Here is a 24,518-nt window from a genome sequence, read left to right on the forward strand (position 1 = left end):
TATGCGACACATGAATACAGCCTTGAGCGCAATGGATTTCATACCCCTTACAGAGTAAGTATAGATACTTTTGGGGAGAAATAAAAGTACCAATAGAGGGAGTTGCTTGTTCTAGTTCCAGAGATTTAGGGAATAAGACTTCCTGAAAGATTTCAGTCTTCATGGCATTCATTAAGTTTCTAATGCTTGCAAATCCACATTTGTTGGTAATGTTGATGAATTTATATTAATAACGTTTGACACATCTTTGGGTTAAAATAAATTTTGGAAATAATCCTGTACTTGGAGAATTTGATGTGTTTTTGTAGCTAAGAGGAAAAAAATACATCAAACATTTTACCTAAACCAATATTTGGTGGGCAGACATAGTAGGTGAGCCAGAGACAAAAAGGTTCTTATCATCGAAGAGATGGGTCCTGGGTCCCAGAAGCGGTGGACACCTGTGTCAGAAGACGTAGCTACCAGGATTGTTCTGAAATCATCAGAGCCCCTCCACGACTAGAAACACTGAGAATTTATTGTGCTTGAAATATTTCCATCTCTTGAGAGACCTGCCTATGTTGGCTTTCTCCCTTTTACCCACAGGATCCTTATAACAGGTCTCCATTTATAGAAGTACTTGTTTGTGTATGCCTTCCTTGCAACCCAGATACCCTGATTTTACAAAAATAAGCCTCAGTGCACCATTCATTTGGGATAAAATAACAATTTTTATATTTAATTTATTTGGAGGTATGTATTATTCTTGATTTGCCATACTGACTTACATTTTTGTTGGTGCCCGAATGTGGTTTTCATCGTGATCAAATTTACATAATCAGTGTGTGACATATAAAACTTACCTCAGTCTGTACTTTGCCTCCATGGACTTTGTTTCCAGGCAAGATTACAGGAAAGTTATTCTTTTCACCTGGTGTATTTATATGGGGAATTAGAATCTGACTAATTAAGTTTACATCAAGGCACTTAATTGTTTCCAAATGTTGTATCTGAACACAGAATTGGCATTATGATAGATAAATTTGCATAACTAATAGCCACAGAAGTGTTTTTTTATAGATTGCATGATCCAGTGTCTTCTGTCTTCTGTGAAATGCAACCTTTTCTGACAAACTGTTTGCACTGAGTCCTTCCTAAAATCTAACCTGGCTTAGTTTGATAAGTCATGAATCAGAAGAGGTAATCTCTTACCTTTTGTGACAGCACGGATGGACCTGGAGATTATAAAACTAAGTGAAGTGAGCCAGTCAGAGAAAGATAAATACCATATGACCTCACTTATATGTGGAATCTAATGAACAAAATAAACTGACAAACAAATTAGAAACAGAGGCATGGACACATGGAACAGACTGGCAGCTGTCAGAGGGGAGGGGGGAGGAGGACTGGATGAAAGAAGGGGAAGGGATTGGCCAAAGAACATATATGCATGACCCATGGACACAGACAACAGTGTGGGATGGCTGGGGGCAAGGGTTTCGGGCGAAGATGGGCAGGTGGGGAGGGAAGATGGGGACATCTGTGGTAGTGTAAACAGTGAAAATAAAGTGGAAAAAAAAGAAGAGGTAGTCACTCAATTAGCATATGAGTAACATTATGCAGAAATATATTGCATTTAATATAAGTGCTTCATTTTATGTATTTTGGCATAATCCTCTAGCTCTATGTTTAAAGCTAGACTACACCATGCTTTTAAAGGATTGTCTTTTTTTTCTGCAAAATGAATTGTATTTAAATGTAAATTTGGTTTTATGAAGCTTAGGAAATATAATTTTTAGACACATAGACATTTGAAGAAGATAATGAAATGAACTGCTACAAAGAGCAGCAATAATCCTTCAAGCTTTAATTAAAGGATATGTTAGTTCTGAAAATGTCATAGCTATGACAAGTTCAGAAATAAGTTAATTATAATAAAGGAAAAAGAAAGAAAAGGCATGTCATTGTCAAATTTATGTGAAAGGAAGAAATTAACTAATTCAAAGTTAGTGAGGGAAACCTGCTGGTGGAAGTTTAAAAAGATCTCTTTAGTAGCATCGTTCATTATTTCATGCATTTTCCTGAGGTCTGAATTTTTTATCTGAAACATCTGCAATATAAAATAAATAATACAAAGTATTTATTAGGTTAAAGGTGAGAGTGTTTTTTATTGAAATCACTGCTATTTGATGGGATTGAACAAGATTTTAAAGATCATGCAGCTAGAACCCAGTTTCACTTTTTAGTCCTGGGATAAGAATTCCTATTAACAAAATAGTTAAAATTCATCTAAAGTACATAACTTAAAACTGACTTTTTTGCTCATTACCTGAAATAAATATGTATTTATTTATTTTCATGCATAATGCCTGGAATTTCTAAAGGGAGGGTTATATATGCTTGTTTTTTTTCCTTAGGTGAGAAACACTTTAGGCAGTCCCCAAAGGAAGTTCATAATACCAATAATAGGAACTAGCAATAAAATAATGTGGGATACAGAAGAAATATGTTTGTGTTTTTGGAGAGTTGGGGCTTTTTGAATAAATTTTGTTGAAATCTTGGGATGCTAGGCTAAAAGCGAGATGTGGGAAATTAATTTCCAACCATATAGAAAGCGAGAGAACTCCAGACAGATTTTTCTAACTAGAGGTGAATACTTACCTCTCAAGGGAAGGTAAAACTCAGAACCTTGGAGACATCTCTCAAGTCAGAAAAACCAGAGACCCTGGGTTCCTCTCACCCCTGGAGAAAGACATTTCTATCCCAGAAGTTTAGAGTGCGATCTCAGGATCCTTTCCATCCAGTCAGTCTCCCTCTTGCCGAGTAGGGAGGGAGAGCCTGCAACCTCTCTCTCCTGTAGGTAAGCAGACGAAGATCAGTTTCGTCCAGTCCTCACCTGCAGTACAGACTGAATTTGTGCCAGGACATCTGACCTGGCTTTCATTGCATTGCCCTATGGTTAGGGTTCGGGGTATGGGGAATCACACTGTTCTTAATTTTAAGTGAATAATGATAATCTCTCTTTGATCCAGAACACCTGGTGTGCGCATTCAGGATAAGATTAATAAAGACATTTTAAAATTCTAACAAAGATAAGTACAGAGAAGATCAAAATAAAATACATGATAATGTCTAGATCAAGAATAGAGTCAGCAAGATTGAGAACAATAAGCTTTTCACAAACCTTATTTTTGAACTTGTTGTATATCATACAACTTGAGTACATTAGAATATTTATAGATGCTATAAATTGCTAATATTTGGCTTATTTACCTGTAACTTAAATAGAATCACGATTATAATTGATTGTAATCACCAAAGTCAGTAAACTACAATCTTATTGAAGTAATTCTATTATTAGTTCCTGTAGTTGTAGTTCATATATTTGAGTTGTCATTCTACCTTTACAAAGATTAATTATTGTATCATTAACCCGATAATGTAATTAGTCGGTAAAGACTTTACACTATAGCAACTGCATTTAGTTACTTAAAACAGTGGGAAATGTGGTTAGCCATTTTTATCTATCTTTTATTATTTATTTTCATAAATAGTAACTACAGCGTAGATCCTACCAGGAAACAATACTCAATATAGCAACACCTCTAATACTTGACCTTTATTACCTGGCTTCTTGCTGACTTAAAATTTACTGGCAGTGAAAAGAACTGTAATTTGAAGCTCTGACTCCTGTGGGCTGGGGATTAGAAAAATGTGGTTGCTGTTTTCAAGAAACCAGAGGAATCAATTTAAAATAAAATTCTAAAAAGTTCAAACAGATGTCGGTTTAAATGCTACAAAGTAAAAAAAAATGTTTGAGAGTGTTTTTTTATTGAAATAAGTGCTACTTTATGGAATTGAATAGGATTTTTAAGATCACACAGCTAGAATCCAGTTTCACTCTTCAGTCCTGTGGTAAGAAATCATATTAACAAAATAGTTAAAATTCATCCGAAGTGCATAACTTCAAAGCATTCATAGTGGCCATAGCATAAACTTACTTTAGAAATGTGTCAGATGTGCCTTATAGGAAGTGTTGTTGCATTGAATGAAAAACATTTAAATGCCATGTATCAATATATACGAGTATACACATTCACTGACAGTGTTGTTTTATATCTTGTAGCATTTTATATTACAGGGATATTAATGTATACTTTTACATTTATGAGAATGTAAGTTAGAGCCAACAGCTGGTACCTTATAATTTCAACTTTTAAGATACTGACATACGGCGCAGGATTTAATCACTATTCCTGTAAGTGAACCCTTCCCCTTCTGAGCTACCTCTTTCTGGTATGAGAAGATCTACGCACTCTGCATTTGCTAGGGCTCCTGGGAAACATTTCAGATTAACTGAAAGATCCAACACATAGAGTTTCTGTGACAGATTTACAGGAGCATCCCCGAAACGGTTCTGTTTCCCGGTGTCCTGACTCGGCAGGGTGCGGAACGCGGACTGCAACCGCGCCATCCTCTGAGCTTAGATGAGGACCCTGAACGTTTGCCAATGTGGTGGGACTTTTTCCTAAGAAAAGTCAGGTTGATACTTCCGGTTTAAAATAGTGGTTTGAGCAGACACATTTATGCCTTTTCCTTCATGAAAACCCACGAAAGTGAGAGAACAGGATTTTTAAGATGCCTGTTTTGACAATGACAGTGTGTAAAGAAGATAGCATCAAAAGTTTGGAACTTCAGAAAAAAGATGATGCATGTGGTTGATTTATCATGTCCAAGAAAGTGAATCCCAACCTGGCAATGTGTAAAGTGAAATTGTGTACCCCATAGAATCTCCCAAAGGCCCTGGAACTGTTAGAATCCGGGACCTCTGTAAGGGCTAGATAAAGGTAGGGCTAATAATAGGATTGTCTTAAGGTCTTTACAAAGCAGTGGGACCCTTATGCCCTCCCTACTCTGAAACCTGAATATCTGCAACCTCATATCCTGACAGAGTTCTGAAGATTGATTGTTAAGATTTATCTAAAAAGAATGAACAGGTCTCCAGACTGGAGGACAGAAGAGTGATTGAGAGGTACAGGTTACATACTGAAAATGGGAATAAAAGGAAAGTTTACATAGTGAATATGGAGACCCTATGTCCTTGCTCATTTGATGTCTAGAAAACTGGAGGCTGGAAGTGGGGGCACAGTGTCTTGCACTTGTATTTGTCCAAAATTGCCACTAAGGCCTCCCAATTCTATGTTGTAGTTTTCATGGGTGGTGACTTTTTTTGTTCATCTGTCACTGATCTGCCAGCAAGGGGAGAGACAGAACATTTTCAGCATTAGTTAACACTTACTCTGCTAGGGAAGCTTCTTAGCAAACCTGATCTATATACCATAGAGTGATATTGGGGAAAGAAAATGTTTGCCAACAGAGGATCTTAGAGACCCTGGAGAACACTTGGGAGAAATCTTAGACGTCCTCAGAAGGCTTTTCTCAAACTTCATGCTGCATCTGTGGATGGCAGCCTTATTGATACTTGCCATATGGGATAGTATATGCCTTTTGGGCTGTCAATAAGAATGGCCTTATCCTATCTTTCTCAGGAGAAATAGTCGGCATCCTGAGTGTGGCTGTCAGGCATTGCTGACGATTCTTTATTCTCCTTTGGCAAATGCAGTTAATCTCACAGTTCTTAGGGACCCGATAATGTAATGGGGTATTTTGCAGAGAGGACACATTTCTGTGATCAGTGGACTGAGAGGTTAGAGTTAATAAGCCCAACAATGATTCCCCTAAATGCTGGTTCCCAGAAAAGGAATTAATTGACAAAGCTCCATGGAAACTGGTTATAGTCCCATAATCCTGGTCAATCACAGGACTGGGACCTTTTGTCCCAGATTATGCTGCTGAAGATATATTGGTTAGTTTTGCTACTTAACAAATTACCCGAAAGCTCAGTGGCTTAAAACAACCACCATCTATTATTCCTCACAAATCTGTGTGTTTTCTTTCATTTCTTCTCATCTGTGTTGAGATGAACTGATCTTGGCCTTGTTCTCTCACGTGTTTTGAGGTCTGCAGGCTGTTGGCTTATATAGGATGACCTGAACGTTTTTCTAAGTGCCACTCACATACCTGTGACAAGTTTGCTTTTTCTTGTGGTGATGGCAGAGGTCAAGAGTGCAAGCACCACTGTGTAAAATAGCCAATGGAAATATACACGTGCTTTTCAGTCTGATTGTAACACATTTTCCAACATCTTACTTGCCAAAGCAAGTCACAGACTGATCTGAGTCAGAAAGGGAAGGGACGAGGGTTTTACAGGCAAAGGACAAGGCTATAGCAACAGCATTCATTGATGCCATTAATGCAATCATTCTACCTAGTCTATCCGCTGTTCAGAATTATTTATGAGCCTCCCAAATGCAAAATATATTCATCTCCTTCAAAGGTCCTATAAAATCTCATCCAATCACAGTACCAGGCTAAGAGTCCAGTATTTTATAATGTACTGTACGTAAGTTTGTGTTTTTAATCTAGAGACCCATGAACAAGTTCATTGGCACCATATATACCCAACATACAGGTTACACTGGGGCAGTATAATCACAAGAGACATGTCCATTCAAAAAATGGAAGAATGAAGACACATAGCAGACATTTGTCTGTAGTGGTTTTGAACTCTCGCTGGGCAAATGCTGCTCGGTGTTTTCACTCTGGGGTCAGAGACTGTTCCTTGATTAGATCCTGTTCTGCTATTTCAGACTGGCTTATCAGTCCATTTTTTTACACAGCTTTTTCTTCACCCTTTCTACATATGAACAGGGCATCGCAGTGCTCTCTGCTGTTTTCTTGGCCTTTCATGCCCGTAGCAAGTTGGTGCCCATTTAGAAATGGAGCAGGCGACCTGTTAAAAGTGAATCTATTTCTCTAAGATTGCACAGGGTCGGCGTGATATTTTTATAGTTTAAAAAAGATAAAGTAAAATAGACTGTTGTTACCTATTAAACGTAACTGTGTTCTGGTAAATATTTTCACTGTGTTGGTTTGTTAATTTTAACATATTTTGTCTTAAGAAGTTTCATGGACAAAAGAGCAAAACATTGCCTCGGGTTGTTGTGTTACCATGGTTACAATCTTCTGCCAATAAAGTATACTCAGCAACACTATTGTTTCCCACATTCGAGTTCTTTAACCCCCAAGGCATTGCCCTTCCCGTTTTGAAAGAGGGAAACGGAGACTAATTCGAAGCACTGATAGTATACAGTATTTCACTGATATTAGTTGTATCTTTTTTTATTATATTATATGTTCTTTACTTTATGGCCAAGGAACTTTTAAACCAACTATTTTAAGTATCCTTGAAAGGATGACAATGGTTCATAGACCTTCAGTATTTCCTTAAGGATTAATTTTGTGAATAATAGGCAGTAAAAAAGTGGCCTAATAGGTATACAATGAATGGTTTTAATTTCAAGAGAACTTGGTTTAAAACTATTTTTCCATTTTAATCATTCTCATATTTCACACTAAAATACAATAAATTTTATGGCAGTTTAATGTACTTTAATATAATTACTACAAAAGGCACGGATTTTAAATTTTTCTTCTATTTTGGCAATATTATGTATGCTAAGTGTTATTCTCCACATTATTCTATTATTTTTATATACCTTTTCCTCTATGCTTTTCACATTATAGAACCCAATAACTCACCTCTCTGGGATGGTTAGATGACATAATAGTACTTAGGTTTCTTTGAGAAGGGTTGTCCTCCATATATTCTGCAATTGTTATTTTAATAATATTTGTTATTTTAAACTAATATGACCTAATTGCTCCCCAAATCTCAGTAAGGAAAACTATTTGATGAAGTTTACATGTTAATGAGCTACTGCACTACAGCAATAAATATCAATAAGAATAAGTATTACATTTATTCTAAAGTTCCAAATGGGGAGAAAAGTACATAACTGTTAATAGCATTGGTAGCAATATAATTTCATGTTATCACTACAAGAAAAATAAATTAAGAGGTAGGGGAGCAGAAAAAGGAAATAATTAAAAAACACATTATACAAAAATTATAATTTCTATGCCAGGTCTTTGCTTTAAGACTTGGAAGAAAGAACTCTCTTCCTTTCCCTTCCTTCTTTCCTTCCCTTCTTCCCTCCCATCCTTTATTTCTATAATATGCAATGATAAATAGCCATGTTATTTTTTACACATAAACATGATGAATTTATTTTTATTTTTATTCTATTACAGTTGTCCCAATTTTTCCTCTTTTGCACTCCTCCACCCAGCCCAACCCTGCTCCCACAGTCAATCCCCACCCTGTTGTCCATGTCCATGGGTCATTCATACATGTTCTTTGACTAGTCTCTTCCCCTTCTTTCCACCATTCTCCCCCTCCCCCATCTCCTCTGGCTGCTGTCAGTCTGTTCCATGTTTTCATGCCTCTGGTTCTATTTTGCTCATTAGTTTATTTTTGTTCATTAGATTCCTCTTATATGTGAGATCACATGGTATTTGTCTTTCACCAATTGGCTTATTTCACTTAGTATAATAGTCTCCAGTTCCAACGATGCTGTCCCAAAAGGTAGGAATTCCTTCTTTCTTTCTGCTGTGTAGTATTCCATTGTATAAATGTATCACAGTTTTTTGATCCACTCACCTACTGATGGGTACTTATGCTGTTTCCAGCACTTGTCTATTGTAATAGCACTGCTGTGAACTTAAGTTCTTTTGAATTGGTATTTTGGGATTCTTAGGGTATATTCCCAACAGTGGAATTGCTAGATCAAAAGGCAGTTCCATTTTTAATTGTTTGAGGAAATTCCATACTGTTTTCCACAGTGACTGCACCAGTCTGCATTCCCACCAACAGTGCACTAGGGTTCCCTTTTCTTCACATCCTCATCAGCACTTGTTGTTTGTTGGTTTATTGATGATAGCCATTCTAACAGGTGTGGGGTGATACCTCATTGTGGTTTTAATTTGCATTTCTCTGATGGCTAGTGATGTTGAGCATTTTTTCTTATGTCTATGGGCCCTCTGTATGCCCTCCTTGGAGAAGTGTCTGTTCATATTCTTTGCCCATTTTTTAATTGGATTGTTTGTCTTGCTTGTGTTGAGTTGTATGAATTCTTTATATGTTTTAGAAATTAAACCATTGTCTAAAGTATCATTGACAAATATATTCTCCCATACAGTTGACTCTCTTTTCACTTTGATGATCATTTCTTTAGCCGTGCAGAAGCTTTTTAATTTTCTGTAGTCCCATTTTTTTTATTTTTTCCTTTTCTTCCCTTGCCCTAGGAGATATATTGGCAAAAATTTTGGTACATGGGGTATCTGAAATTTTACTGCCTAGTTCTCCACTAGGACTTTTATGGTATCATGACTTATATTTAAGTCTTTTATCCATTTAGAGTTTATTCTGGTATATGATGTAAGTTGGTGGTTGAGTTTCATTTTTTTTTTGCATGTACCAGTCCAGATCTCCCACATCATTTATTGAGGAGACTATTTTTACTCCATTGTATGCTTGTGCCCCCTTTGTGAAATATTAATTGACCATAGAGACATGAGTTTATTTCTGGACTTTCTATTATGTTTGATTGATTGATGTATCTGTTCTTATTCCAGCATCAGATTGTTTTGATTACAGTGGCCTTGTAGTATAGTTTGATATCAGGTATTGTGATCCCTCCTACTTTGTTCTTTTTTTCTCAAGATAGCTGTGGCCTTTTGAGTTCTTTTTTGTTCCATAGAAATTTTTGGAGTATTTGTTCTAGATCAGTGAAATATGCCATTGGGATTTAATAGGAATTGTGTTGAATCTATGGATTGCTTTAGATATTATGGATGTTTTAATGATGTTAATTTTTCCAATCCATGAGTACAGTATTTCCTTCCATTTATTTGTATCTTTCTCAATATCTTTCTTCAGTATTGTGTAGTTTTCTGAGGACAGGTCTTTTACCTCCTTGGTTAAATTTATTCCTAGTCAATTTACTTTTCTCATTGCTATAGTAAATGGGATTTTTTTCCCTTAGTTTCTCTTTCTGGTAGTTCATTGTTGGTATACATAAGTACCAGCAATTTCTAAATATTAACTTTGTATCCCACTATTTTGCCAATTTCACTTATTGGTGGAGACTATAGGGTTTTCTATGTACAATATCATGCTGTCTGCAAAAAAATGACATTTTTACTTCCTCCTTTCCAATTTAGATGCATTTTATTTCTTTTTCTTCTCTGATCACTGTGGCTAGAAGTTCCAGTACTATGTTAAACGAGAGCGGTTAAAGTGGGCACCCTTGTCTTGTTCGGGGTCTTAAGAGATAAAGCTTAAGGGGAAAATCTTTTAGTTTTTGCTCATTGACTATGATATTGGCAGTAGGATTCTCATATATGGCCTTTATTTTGTTGAGGTATGGTTCCTCTATTCCCACTTTGGTAAGTGCTTTTTTTTTTTAATCATGATTGAGTTCTGGATTTTACCAAATGCTTTTTCATCATCTATTCATATGATCATGTGGTTTTTGTCCTCATTTTGTTTATGTGGTATATTACATTTATTGACTTGTGAATATTGTACCATTCTTGAATCCTTGGGATAAATCCCACTTCATCATTCTGTATGATCTTTTTAATGTCTTGCTGGGTTGGGTTTGCCAATATTTTGTTGAGGATTTTAGCATCTATGCTCATCAGAGATATTGGCCTATAATTTTCTTTCTTTGTTGTGTCTTTATGTGGTTTTGGAATTAGCATAACACTGGCCTTGTAAAAAGAGTTTGGGTGTCTGCCCTGTTCTTGAATTTTTTGGAATAGTTTGAGAAGGATACGAGTTAATTCGGCTTTGAATTTATGGTAAAATCTATCCAATTCAGGGCCTTTGTGTACCTGGAGTTTTTTGATTACTGCTTCCATTTTGCTAGTTGTTATAGGTCTACTCAGGCTTTCTGATTCTTCTTCATTCAGTTTTGGAAGATTGCATATTTCTAGAAATCTGTCTATTTTGCCCAGGTTGTTCAATTTCTTGGCATATAATTGTTCAAAGTAATTTCTTATAATCCTTTGTATTTCTATGGTACCAGTTATTTATTCTCTTTCATTTCTGATTTTATTTATTTAGGTCCTCTCTCTTTTTTTTCTTCATGAGTCTGGTTAAAGGTTTGTCAATTTTGTTTATTTTTTCAAAGAACCACCTCCTGGTTTCACTAATCCTTTGAATTGTTTTTTAGTCTCTATGTTATTTAATTCAGCTCTATTTTTGATTATTTCCCCCCTTCTACTCTGGACTTTGTTTGTTGTTGTTCCTCCAGTTCTTTTAGATGTAGGGTTAGGTTATTTCTTGGAAATTTTTCTATCTTCTTTAGGTAGGCCTGTATTGCTATGAACTTCCCTCTCAGGGCTGCCTTTGCTGTGTCCCATAGGTTTGGGTTGTTCTGTATTCATTTTAATTTGTTTACAGGTATTTTTGATTTCTTCCTTGATTTCATTGTTAGCCCACTCATTATTTAATAACACATTACTCATTACTCACTGTCCATGTATTTGAATGTTTTTGAGTCTTTTCCTTGATGTTGATTTTTAGTTTCAAGCCATTGTGATCTGAGAAGTTGCTTGATATGATTTCAACTTTCTTGAATTTGTTGAGGCTTGTTCTGCATCCTACCATGTGGTCTCTTTGAAAATGATCCATGTGCTTTTGAAAAGAATGCATATTTTGCCTCTTTGAGCTGAAATGCTCTGTAAATGTCAATTAAGTCTATTTGATCTAGGGTGTTGTTCAATGCTACAGTACCCTTGCTTTTTTTGTTTGGACGATCTATCCATTGTCGACAGTGGGGTATTAAAATCCCCACAATGAGATTTTCCTTGTATATTAGGTGCTCTTATGTTGTATAATTCCATTAAGTATTATGTAGTGACCTTCTTTGTCTCTTGTTATGGCCTTTTTTTGAAGTCTATTTTGTCTGATAGAACTATAGCTACCCCAGCTTTTTTTCAACGTCTATTTTCTTGGAATATTTTTTTCCATCCCTTCACTTTCAGCCTGAATAGATCTTTTTTTTTAAGGGTCTTTTTTTAAGGGCACTAATTCTATTCTGAGAGCTCTGTTCTCATGACCTAATCACACCTCAAAGGCCCCACCTCCAAATATCATCACATTGGATGTTAAGATTTAATATGTTAGTATTGGGGGGGTGGGGCACAAACATTCAGCCTATTGCTCTAAAAAAAAACAGTAGATGGGAGATAAGAACTAATTTCTGGAAGAGATATTGAGTGTTGTGAGTCCTGAAACCTGGCAGTCTTTGCTCATGGACATGTTAGTATATGAATTTCAAGAGTTAACAAGCAGAACGTGAGAGGACAAGCACATGCAATGTCCTGTTACCATTGTGATCGCAGAAGTGAAAACTTTTTATTCACTCATGTTTTTCTGTCACTAAACTGATAATTCTAGTGTTTCTCAAGAAAACATAACTCTGAGAAGGTAGTCAGGACATTTCCTGGAGGATATTGCTTGTTCCATTAATAAAGTTATATTTTAAGTAATAATGAGACTTTTTTTTTTTGGCTTGGGAGTAGGAATATATAGACTGAAGGAGAGAATTCAATAAGTCAATTGTGGAAGGGGAACTGACACATTTTCCCCCTTATTCTTGGAGCTGTTTTACATACTTTATTTTCCCTTACTCAATTATTTTCTTTCAGGACCTTTATAAAAAAGTATATTTCTGAGAAAAACTGTGGCCTGCTTAAAAACCAGTTTCATCTTTGAAATGGTAGAAGTTACCTTTTCAGCTGTTTTACTGCCACTAATGGTTATTTTTTAACCAGGGTCATTGGCCTGAGAACATGCGTGTCTCAGCCATGATGGTAGGTGGTGAGCAGTGAAGCAAGGGAAAGGGTATGTCCAACCAATTTCACTTTTTAAGTAATCAAGGTATACTTGACATAATATTATATTGTTTCAGGTGTACAATCCAATGATTCAATATTCATAAGTATTGTGAAATGATATCACAAGTCTAGTTAACATCTGTTGCCATACAGAATTATGAATCTTTTTCTTGTGATGAGAACTTTTAAGACCTACTCTCTTAGCAACTTTTGAACATACAATACAGTGTTGTTAACTGTAGTCACCATGCTGCACACTACATCGCCATGAATTACTAACTTTATAACTGGTCGCTTTTGACTTGCTATTCCCATTTTGCCCACTCCCAAGATCCTATCTCTGGCAAACACCAATCTGTTTCCTGTATCTATAGGGCAGCTTTACTCATGGGATGAGGAGTCTGTAATGTGTAGCCACAGATGCTCCTGAGTCTTCCATTGTGACCAAGAAAATGATATTTGTGAAAAAGAAGAAATGTGTATGTAGGTACTCTGAAAGAAATACAGAAATAAATGAAGCTTCCTCTTTTTCATGAGGTACTAAAGCTAAATATCAATCAAATGATTATTAGTGCACTTCCTACATGTATTTGGACAATGTAAAGAAAATTTTAAAAAATTACCAAAATCTGAGCAAAGCCATCTTATCAAGGCTGAGCTACAAGAAAATGACATCTAGATGTGCAGAGCAATGCTATTCTTCATGGTCAAAATTATCTGTAAAGCTGAAGCTGAAAGGTAGCCATGTTTAAATACATTCCTTAGTGATTCTGTAACTGGTAAGTCCTAGATGACATATGTGAAAAGTGAAGCACATTTTAAAGCTTCAACAGATATTAGTTCAAATTTAGAAATTATATGTTGAGAGAAATGTAATAGAAATTCTAATATAAATCCGACAAGTGGGAATTTTGTGTTTTATATCAGCTGGTTATTTAGAAATGATTTTGCAGGATTTCTCTCCTTCAGATACAGTTACTGAGTAGCTATTTGGAAGCATAATTGAATTTGAGCCTCATCCAAACAGTCAAAAAGTCTCTTGCAGGGAATCAGAATCCCAGGAGTATCATGAGAATACAGGCTTGTAAATGAGAACAGTGCGTACAGAATTGTTTTGAGCACTGTTATGTCTTCTAGTGCATTTTACAAGTACCTATAGGCCAGTCTTCTCATGAGAGATAGCTAAAAAACTAAAAATCTGGGGCAATCTCCTTGAGGGTGCCCACTATTTGCATAAAAGGTCTACACCCATGACCTCTTTATTCATTTTTCATTCGGACCAACACATGTGATTTGCTAGACTGAACTGTTCATTTGAGAAGCACCATAGTATCCATTGTGGTGGGCACAGTAGCTCTCCTTCCTGCCATCCAGACCACTTATAAATAAACTCTAAATATACCTGCTTTTTCTCTTTAAACTGTTGTCATCAATGAATTTAGTCCTGTGATTTTGCTAAAATGCAGAACACTCTCTCAATGCTTTTTTTATAGGGTTGATGTATTTAGTTCTAAGCCTGACCTATAGCATAGGAATTATTTAATAAAGTAGCTATTAAACATTAGGGAGTCTAGACCCCTTTCTTCACCAGACTGCATGGGCATAAAGCCCCTCTTTGTACCTTGAATTAAAGTTACATAGAAAACTACCTTGCCTGATATCTGCATGTCTGAGGCCAAAGTTCAACAACTTGTTTAGAATATACTTCTAATTAATCTCAGCTTTAGGAATTTAACCCTGAAAACTTGATTTCAAAATTCACACCCTCTGTAATGGAGGGTGAGACCATCCTCAGGTGGTCTCCAAAAGGTCAAAGACCAATTGTCTTAATCTCTAAATATATGGTTCAGAAGACCCCGTTTGCCGTGATATGCTTTCACGAACTTTGCATTAAGCTTTTAAGCCCATTTGTTCTGTTCTTTAAGCTCTCTCATTACATGGTGGTTCCACCGGTTTTTTGGTCAATTTGAGTGTTCTCCCCTGATCATCGTAGTTTCACGTTTCTTCACTCAGTGTGAGGTGTGCGGTAGGTATCCGATAATGCAAAATCAGATGGACATTAGTGAAAACTTCTCTCACAATCTGCATGATGTACTTAAACACTGTATATTTCAGATTAAAACAGATCTAAGAGAAAGAATTAACCCAGAAAAATGCGCATCTTCAGTGTGAATTAGTTTTTGAAGTTTCAGATCCTGTTTATTTTTTATATGATAGGTTTCTGAAATTGGGCTTAGGTGGATAGTATTGCACATTTGCAGGGACCTTCTCTCCTAGATGCAGACTGTTCCTTGACCTTTCTCTTAGTTCATTTTAAAAGACTAGCCTTTGTCTCTACACTTTTAAACACTACAAAAATTCTTCAGGTTTTTGAGTAAATTGTGATTGCTGGGTGTATTCTACACAGAAACAGAAGAGACAAAAATAATACCAGACTTTCCTTATTTGTTTTTCCTTCTTACCTTTTAAAAGAACCCTCATATGCTTTTGAGGAATCAAGGATGCTTAACTCTATGAGACAGCATACAATACTTGTTCGCTCAATGTTGAGTTGATTAATTTGTGTGGGCTAGAACAAAAAGGACAGAATTTCCAAATAGCTTGAATTTGGTCCTGGTATACCTTTGGATTTAAGCTATTCAATTTGAATTGGACTTCAAATAATTTTTAATAGTGAGAATGAAGATAAAACAGCACAAGTGGCCAGTTTACATATTAAAATATATTTTTAAGAAGCTCTTGATGAAAAAGTTTCACCATGTAATTAAAATGCTGTATCTTCTAGCAACTGAAAGCAACAGCTTCATTTAAATGTTTGAACTTTTCCATTAAACTGTTGTTTAAAATACTATAAATGCTTAATCTAAAGAAATATGCTGACTTGGATATTGTGAACTAAAAAATACATGATAATAATCTCATTTCCATTGTAAATTCCAATTTGCATGGAATTAAGAGGCAGAGATTATTTGGATCCAGGAGGACTCCTTGAATACTTTCTTTCTTTAGTTGTGTGATTAGGTTGCTCCAATGCCAATAGTTACCCTCAGGGGCACAGATCATGGGTCTGCATCAGCAACTGACAGGCTAGCACACCTTTGCATCAGCCAATGAGGAAAAAAATGAGTTAGAGAGCTATGTTCAGGAGGCTGGAGGTAAGCCGACGGCCATACAAATTTTATAAGCTAGATAAACCCCACCTGCATTGGCATAGACTAAATTCTTTTACCTATAGAAGGTTATGGCTGGGAGGGATTAAGGAAAGAAAACAATCAGCTATCAAGCATGGATTTCATTAGCCAGGTGTTGCAGTAAGTGCGTTACACACTGGTCTAAATTTAATTTTCGTAACCGTTTGTGAGATAGGCGCTGCTGTCATTTTCATCTCACATCTGAAGAAACAAAGATTTCGAAGGGCAAATAATTTCCTCAAGGTTATTAGTGAAGCCAGAGGTTGAATCAAAGTTGGACTACACAGTATATTCTGCTAATGATTTTGATATACCGTCATTTTAGGGAATCACATTTAAGAACCTCAATGGATCTCTTAAGATTCCAGGGCTCACTGGCTAGATGGGTGTTGCATCCTAGTTAAGTGGAAGTAAAATCGGAGATTCTGAGAAGTGTTTTTTAAAGATGGTCAGATACTATTTGAATGAATCAGAGTCGGGCCGGAGTTCACTCCAGTTTGTGGAGCTGGGCAAGCGTCCTGCTCCTCAACAATCGATTCTTTTGATGGAAATGCCTACAAAATGCCCTTAGTACAGACAGATTCGGGAGCTGTGCCAATGTTGCTTAATGCACTTGTGCTACCTGTAGGTGGCGCCCTCTGCCTTCAAGAAAGGTCACAATGTAGGTGAAATCTGAAAAAACAAAACAAAACAAAAAATAAAAAAACCAAAACCAAACTCACAGAAAAAGAAATCAGATTTGTAGTTGCCAGAGCTGGAATTTGGGAGTATTAGGTGAAGGTGTTCAAAATGTACAAACTTTCAATTATAATAAGTAATTAGTGGAATGTAATATATAGCATGGTAAATATAGTTAGTAATACTGTATTGCATATTCACAAGTTTGCTGAAAGAATAGATCTGAAAAATTCTGATCACAGGCATGAAAAAAATGTTTTTAACTATGTGAGGTGATGTTAACTAAATTAATTGTGGCAATCATTTCATAATATGCACATTATCAAATCATATGCTGTGCACCTTAAATTTTTACAATAATGCAAGGCAATTATATCCCAGTACAAATTGAAAGAAAAAAAGAAAGGTCACACCTGACCATAAGCAAAATGTATGAAGTTTCAAGTATAAAATTTAAAGCCACCACTGACCACATTTCAATCTTCTGTCTTTTCCTGTTTCACTTAATTTCTGAAGTACCCTTTTCCCTTCTTTTTCTTCTAACAAAATAAGATACTAACAAGAGGAAAACTATTTGGTTTTGCAGTTGGCACAAAGAATATCTTTAAAATATTCTTCATAGCTTCTGATCCTTATACTAGCCATTTGAGGTAATTTTATCTCAACTACCTTCAGATGCGTGAAGAAAAGCCGTGACTACTAAAGTCCCCACATGCCTGTAGTGAGAGGCAGAATTTGAACTCCAACCTCTGACACAAAATCCAGCTTGCTTACCACACATCCGGACAGGGTGACTGCAGAGCCTGTTTTGCCTGGGACAATCACCGTCTCTGCCTGTTGCCTTGCTTAGTTATTTTTAGTGTTCCTTTCATTTTCAAAGTGTCCAAGTTTGAATTGATAAAGTCACATTAGTGACACTAATGAAGTCAGCCATAAATTTCTCTCCCCTAGGGGTATCAAATTATATGCCCTTAATGGTAGCTACAAAATAGACAGGGGGAGGTTAAGAATAGTATAGGAAATGGAGAAGCCAAAGAACTTATATGTATGACTCATGGACGTAAACTAAAGGGGGGGAATGCGGGTGGCATGTGGCATGCAGGGTGGAGGCGGTGTGCAGGGTGGAGGAAAATGGGACAACTGTAACAGAATAATCAATAAAATATATTTTAAAAAAAGAAAAATATATAAGCCCTTATCTCTAGTTTGGTGAAATTTTTTTTCTGTAAAGAAATCTCAGACATCGCAAATAAGTGAGGGATGCTGTGTTTTGTCTTGTCTTGTTTTCTGAAGGAGTTTTTCCATGATCTCTGAGGCTGGAGCTAGAGAGATTGGCGTCCTTTGCGCTTTCTGAACTCCTCCCGGGCCCTGAATCTGCTTCGTACTGCTGTGATCTGAGTGCACCTGGGCTGCTTCGATTAGTCAGGATTCTAGGTGTTTAAGAACCAAAACCTTCCTTCAAACATGTTCAAACCAACAAAGGATAGAATTGTTCACATAACTGGGAGATTCAAGGGAAGTGACTTTGGACACGGAGCTTCCTTCTCTTTCTGTCTCTCTGTCTCCCTCTCTCCACCTTCTGCCTAGGCTGTTCCCTATGACCTTCATTTCTCAGAAAAGACCCTTCATTGTGGGGGAACAGAAAATCACCGGCAACTCCAGCACTGCATTTTATCTTCGACACCAGCTAAAAATCGGAGGCCGATTCTCATTGGGCTGACTTGAGTTATATGCTTATTCCTAAAGAAATCATTATAGTTAAAGGTATAGCATGTTCTAAGTAGATAGATGTGGCATCATGTGACCACCCCTGGAGCTTTATAACAGGAACGTAACAGGGCAGGACATTGTCACAGACCAGGAACATAGACAGAGGCTGCAGAGGAGTGCTCCCCTCAAAGAAGGTAAGAACAAAGAACGGACGATGACGATGACTGGCGGACAAAACAACAGCATAAAACAAATCAAACACAAGCTGTTTACTATTTTGCTGCATTGCCTAATTGAAAAACAACATGAAATGAATGAGGTGGAATTGGTAACTAGAGGGGTGTTATTTTTCTACAAGTGATATGTATGAGTCCCTCTACGGTCAGCTCTGCTCGTGATGGGAAGCAGAGTTCCCAGCGCTTCCTCTGATGTATGGAATACTGTACTAACTACTTCAGGCCTTTTGTTCTAAAGATCAAGTTTCTGCATGTGGATTAGTCTCCTATCACTGCTGAAACAAATTATCACAAATTTAGTAGCTTTAAATAACACAAACCTATTTTACAGTTCAGAAAGGCAGAAATGCAAAGTTAGTTTTATGGGGCTGCAATCAAGTGTCAGCCAGGCTGGGCTACTTCTGAAGCTGTTTCCTTGCCTTCTCCAGCTTCTGGAGTGTGCCTGCCTTTCTTTGCTCACTGCCTCTTTCTTCATCTTCAAAATGTATTACTCCAACCTCCACTTCTATCCTCGCCTGTCTTCTGACTTTCACCCACTTGCTTTCCTCTTATAAGGACCCCTGTGATTACACTGGGGCTCTGGATTACCTAGATAATTCAGGGTATTCTCCCCCTTTCAAGATCCTTAACCTGATCACACGTCCTAAGTCCTTTTTGCCATCCAGGTAAGGTAACTGATTCATAGGTCCAATGGATTAGTTTGCGGATGTCTTTAGGGGCCATTGTTCTATCTGCCACATATACTCTGATTTTCAGCGGCTTTGGCCTTTCACCTCTGGATCTAAGCACCAAAGCTTTGGTAAACAAACTCGCCGCCTTTTCCTTAGGCAGGCCGGCTCTACCAAGTGTGGACAATGGAGGGTAAGTGCTAACCGAAAACTAAAAGATCATGACTTTGTCCTATAGCCTTAAGCTCTCTGCCTCACCCCGTGTCCTGCTGCACCCACTAGGTCCTGCCATCTTGCCTCAGTTGTGGTAAGCAGTGAATACAGGCTGAGCTGAAAGATGACCTCGAGTCTTGAATGTACTGCCAATGAGAAAGAGTTTGAGAGTTCCTCTTCCTACAGCCAGTGTTGGATTTGAAGGAAACACACGGCAGCACCGAGATTCCTGTTGTTTACTTGAGTGCTAAGGAAACTCATAGCACAGCTTGTGGTAGGTGAATGACACATCACCCTGTAATGACACACAACTCATTATTCAATGTATATATTCATGTATGAGAAACACTCATTGAGTGCCTCTGACATGCTAGCCACTCGATTATTTACTGCATTGTCCAGTGCCCCTGGTCCCACAGGAGAGTTTTCTTTATCTTGGCCGAGACACCTGTAGAGAGAAAACCAGTTAATATATGGCAGGGGTTCTTATCATTAAGTGGACAATGAAATCCCTCAAGGAGCTTTACCAACATACCTATGTTCACAGTCTCATACTTTTTGGAGTTGGACTTGAAGAATATGTACTTTAAAAATTCCTCTCAGAGCCCTGGCTGGGCGGCTCCATTGATTGGAGTGTCATCCCGTACACCAAAAAGTTGTGGGTTCGATTCCTGCTCAGAGCACATATCTAGGTTGCGGGTTTGATTCCTGGTCTGATGCGTATGAGAGACAACTGACTGATGTTTCTTTCTCTCTCTCTCCCCTTTGCTCTCTCTCCAAAATCAATAAACATATCCTTAGGAGAGGATTAAAAATAATAAAATAAAATTTCTTCTCAGGTCTTTGACACGTACAACCCTGATTACAAGTGGACATTTTGTCTCCAAAGACCTTTGGTCCTTTTCCAATCTGCACTCCATCACTGTGAGCATAAAAGGAAAAAGAAAGAACTACCTGGGTAATAATGCTACCAGAGGCTAGGATGCTTTCAGTTGCTTTGGTTCTTTGGGGTATGGAGGGACTCTTCAGCATTATGAATCTTGGCTTTGTTAGGTTGAAATACTCAGGAACGTGCGCATGGAGAAGAGTAGCTAACACTTTGTCTTAGAATGAAGTAAATCCATAGAGTTTATTTCTGTTGCAGTTTCAATTGATGCAACATATTTCTTAATTGCTTTTATGGTTATGACTATTTGTATGTCAGGAAGACAACCATTGTGAAAAGTCATTAAGATACACCTATTGGCCAGGATGTCACCATAACCTTTTATTAGCATTGAAATAGTCTCCTCCTCTGCCTTCTCCTTTCCCTGTCTTTTTGTTTAAAAGTAAAAGAAACCAGAGACATGGCCAGGCTAAAAGGGAATTTGCTGAGTCGTGTCACTTGGAAAGATAGAAGTGGTACAGTTTATACGCACCATCAGATTTAGGGTTCAGAAATGCTTCCTTCTGCTTTTCCCCCTCTCTCTCCTCACTATTTGTAAGCCGCTGCGTTTTAAAGAATTTGGCCTTGCCAGAGTGAAGGTCTGGCCTTTGCCTTTGGTTTCAGGGAAGTAATATCTGGGTTCTTGGAAGGTCATGCCTGGTAGGAATATCTTTCTTTGTCTGGGGGCCTTGGATCGTGTGGGTGGTCTTGACAATGTGACTTAAGGTTGGGGCTGGCCACACCCACATATTTTAGGGAGGTGACAGGCCATGCCAGGACAATCAACAATGTGAATTAGGGTGGGGAGTTTTAGGTAATGAGATATCAGTTTATCTGGAGACTAAAATCAGCCATGAGCACAGTTAATCACGTTGAAGCTCAGGTGAAGCTCCCTGGCGGGCAGTACTCCATGCATACTGCTGCACATTAATGCCAGGAGAGAAAAGCATCCTGATTCCACGGAGAGAGGACAACAGGAGTCCTACGTTTGTAACCTTCGTGTACTCTGTCCTTGCGCACTTCCACCCTTGGCTGATGTTAAGATGCATCCTTTTTCTGTAATAAACTGTACCTGTGAGGATAATGGCTGTCAGTAAGTTCTATGAGTCCTCAAACATGAGGGTGTTTTGGGGAACCTCTAGAAGTTGCAGTTGGTGTCAGAAGTGAGGGTAGTCCTGTGGAGGACTGTGTGCCCTCTACCTTGGGGCAGGTGGCCACCTCTGTGGTCCCTAAACTCTGCAGCCTTTAACTCCTCTGATTCAGACAGGTTATTCCTATGTGAAGCATATGGATGAAAGGAAATGGAGGCAGACTAAGCTAGTCCAAGAATAAGGTAGTCCAAGCTACCTTATTACAGTTAGGTAGTATCACAGCAAAGAGAAAAATATCTTTCTCTAATTCAGTATATAAAAATATGGAGTAAGTGGTCTGAATGGCCTTGCTTAAGACATCAGCCCAAATTCTGGAATAATGGCCATGGCTAATGTGTATGACAATATGATTAGAAGTCCCAACAGAATGGCATGGATATGGGTGGTGAGGGAGGAGCAATTATCCAAAGAAATGAGTGAGTATGTACGTGTGTTGCGGAACACAGGGGTAGAGTTTGGGAATGGCTTTTTTCTGAAGTTGTCTGGCAAGAAAAGGAGATTGGGTGGAATAGAATAGCCTGTGTCATTAATACATTTCCTGTGCACTGAAGCTCAAATAAAGTATCAGTTCTCTGAGCAGCCTCCCCACCCAAAGGTAGGTTTCCACAAAGTTTAGCAAAATTAGGTTTTTCTAATCTATTAGATGATGTCTCTGAGGATGTGGAGACTTCACGGGAACATATTGGCTTAATTGTGAACACACCCACTTAGTGACAAGAGAATATAGTAGCCTAATGCTTTATTTAGTCATGTTAACAGTATATCTATCTCAGGGGGTTATTTTTATTGCAGTTTTTAATCCACCACCAGAATAGTACCTACATGTTGTTTCTTTATCATGGTGAAAATTATGGTGCAATTCGATGATTGTGCAACAGAAATGGAAACCCCCAGGGGAGTAGAAGTGTTCTCTTCTTCCCACCCTACTTTTTCTCTTTCTCTTTTTCCTCTTCTGCATCATTTTATTCTGCCCTTTTTAATAAATATTAAGACATTAAAAATTTCATGATCAATCAAAATAGTTTAATTCCAATAGCTGGCAGAGCAAAAGCTTGTTTCATATTTTCACCAAGTTTGGAAACAAAAAAATGTGACATGCACTATTCTTTTCATACTGTTTTACGTTTGAAATCTCCTGAAACCAAGATTATTTAAAACTTGATGCCAACGGAGACTTGCTAGCCATTTTCTCTTTTTTCCTGAAAAACTCACTTTATGGTTCATTCTACAATTAATGGCCTTTGAATAGCGAGGGGATTGGTGTTATATTACACTAAATGAAATGAGTTACACACAAGCGTGTCGATCACAAGAGGCAGGAGAAAGAATAACTTAGGGCATAGAGACTGGGTACAGGCTATTTTGGGAGTAGGAAGGATCTCTGGTTTTGTTTCTTACTGTGAACGTTGGCAAACTATTTAACATTTCTCCGCCTCTGTTTTCTCATTCCTTAAAAAGAGAGTAATAAAGTCACTCATATCATAGAGCTGTTGAAAGGATTAAATGGTTAAAATTTTAAAGGTTTAGAATAATGTTTAGCACGTACTAAATATAAGATATGTAATTTACTGTATTATTCTCCTTCCCCCTCTCCCTCTTCTATTCTTTTTTTTTTTTTTTGGCTATTGGGAAAAGTTTAAATTTTTTTCTTTCAATTTGTACTGAACCATATTCATAAACTTTTAAACTTCAAGGTTGAGATAGTTAAAATTCAGGTTGGCTGGAAAATATTTCTTACAAACTAAATGTTTGCTCAAACTTTGCCTAAAATGACATTGTGTGCTATTTAAAAGAATTTAAAAAGCAAACAAACAAAATAAACTACAAGTACTCTAGAAATGTTTTAAATCCTATTTTGAAGGCTAACTCAAGTTATTATTTTATCTGCATTTGTAAGGAACTTAAAAAAGAAATCGCAAACTGGGTTTTTCAAGAGGCCTAAAAATCGCATGGTAGTTTAGGATTAAACACAAATATATTGATAGAAAATGTGGGACTTAACACAGTTGGAAATTGAAATGAGAGTGCATCTGGGAAGCAGATGAAACGATCATGGCAGGAGAACTTGATTACTGCCGTGAACAGTGATTGTATTTGCCATCGTAGGGACTTTCTGCTGCAAAAAGGGGGAAAAAAATGCTCCAGCGCACAGCGCATCAAGTGAAGGCATGGTATGCCTCGATGGGTGTTAAGGGGGATTATTTTCTGAGAGAGGGGAGTAAACTTCTCAAAGTTATTTGTTGATTTCAAGGAAAGTAACATACTTAAAATTGCTTTCTAGTATACAGAGCCATTTCTCTATGAAATGGATAAGTTATTTTCTGATTGAATAGAGGCATTCTGGGAGTAAGTGATGTTCCCTGGTTTGATTTTCTCCAGTAAGCATGGGCCAAAGAGATTAAGTTATCGGTTTTTCTGTTTGTCAAAGTATAGGGTCTTATTTTCTAGAAATTGGTTAGATCAAGTGTGTTTGAGTGCTGCTTGCTATAACTAAAGTAATTAGTAACATATGTTTAATTGGCAGAAGACTATAGTAGCTAATTTTTTTAACTCAAGGTCTGTGAAACATATCATATTCCTATGTAAGTATATGTTTCTACATAGTCATAAATGTATAGGAAAAGTGAAAATTTTCCACTGAATATGTTGTCTATGTGCCTGGTCATCACCCTTGTTTTAAAGGAGCGAGCTACCTTTTATGGTATCCAGTAGACCACACAGTCTTTAACATTTGTTTATATCCAGAGAGAAATAAGCCTTGTCAAAATACGATTCCAGCCCTGGACAGGGTGGCTTAGTTTGTTGGAGCGTGGACCCATAATTGAAGGGCTGTGGGTTCGATTCCCCATTAGGGCACATACCTAGGTTGCAGGTTTGTTCCTCAGCCTGGGTGCGTC

The sequence above is a fragment of the Desmodus rotundus genome, chromosome 4, assembly GCF_022682495.2.
Source record: "Desmodus rotundus isolate HL8 chromosome 4, HLdesRot8A.1, whole genome shotgun sequence".
In the NCBI taxonomy this organism is placed as follows: Eukaryota; Metazoa; Chordata; class Mammalia; order Chiroptera; family Phyllostomidae; genus Desmodus; species Desmodus rotundus.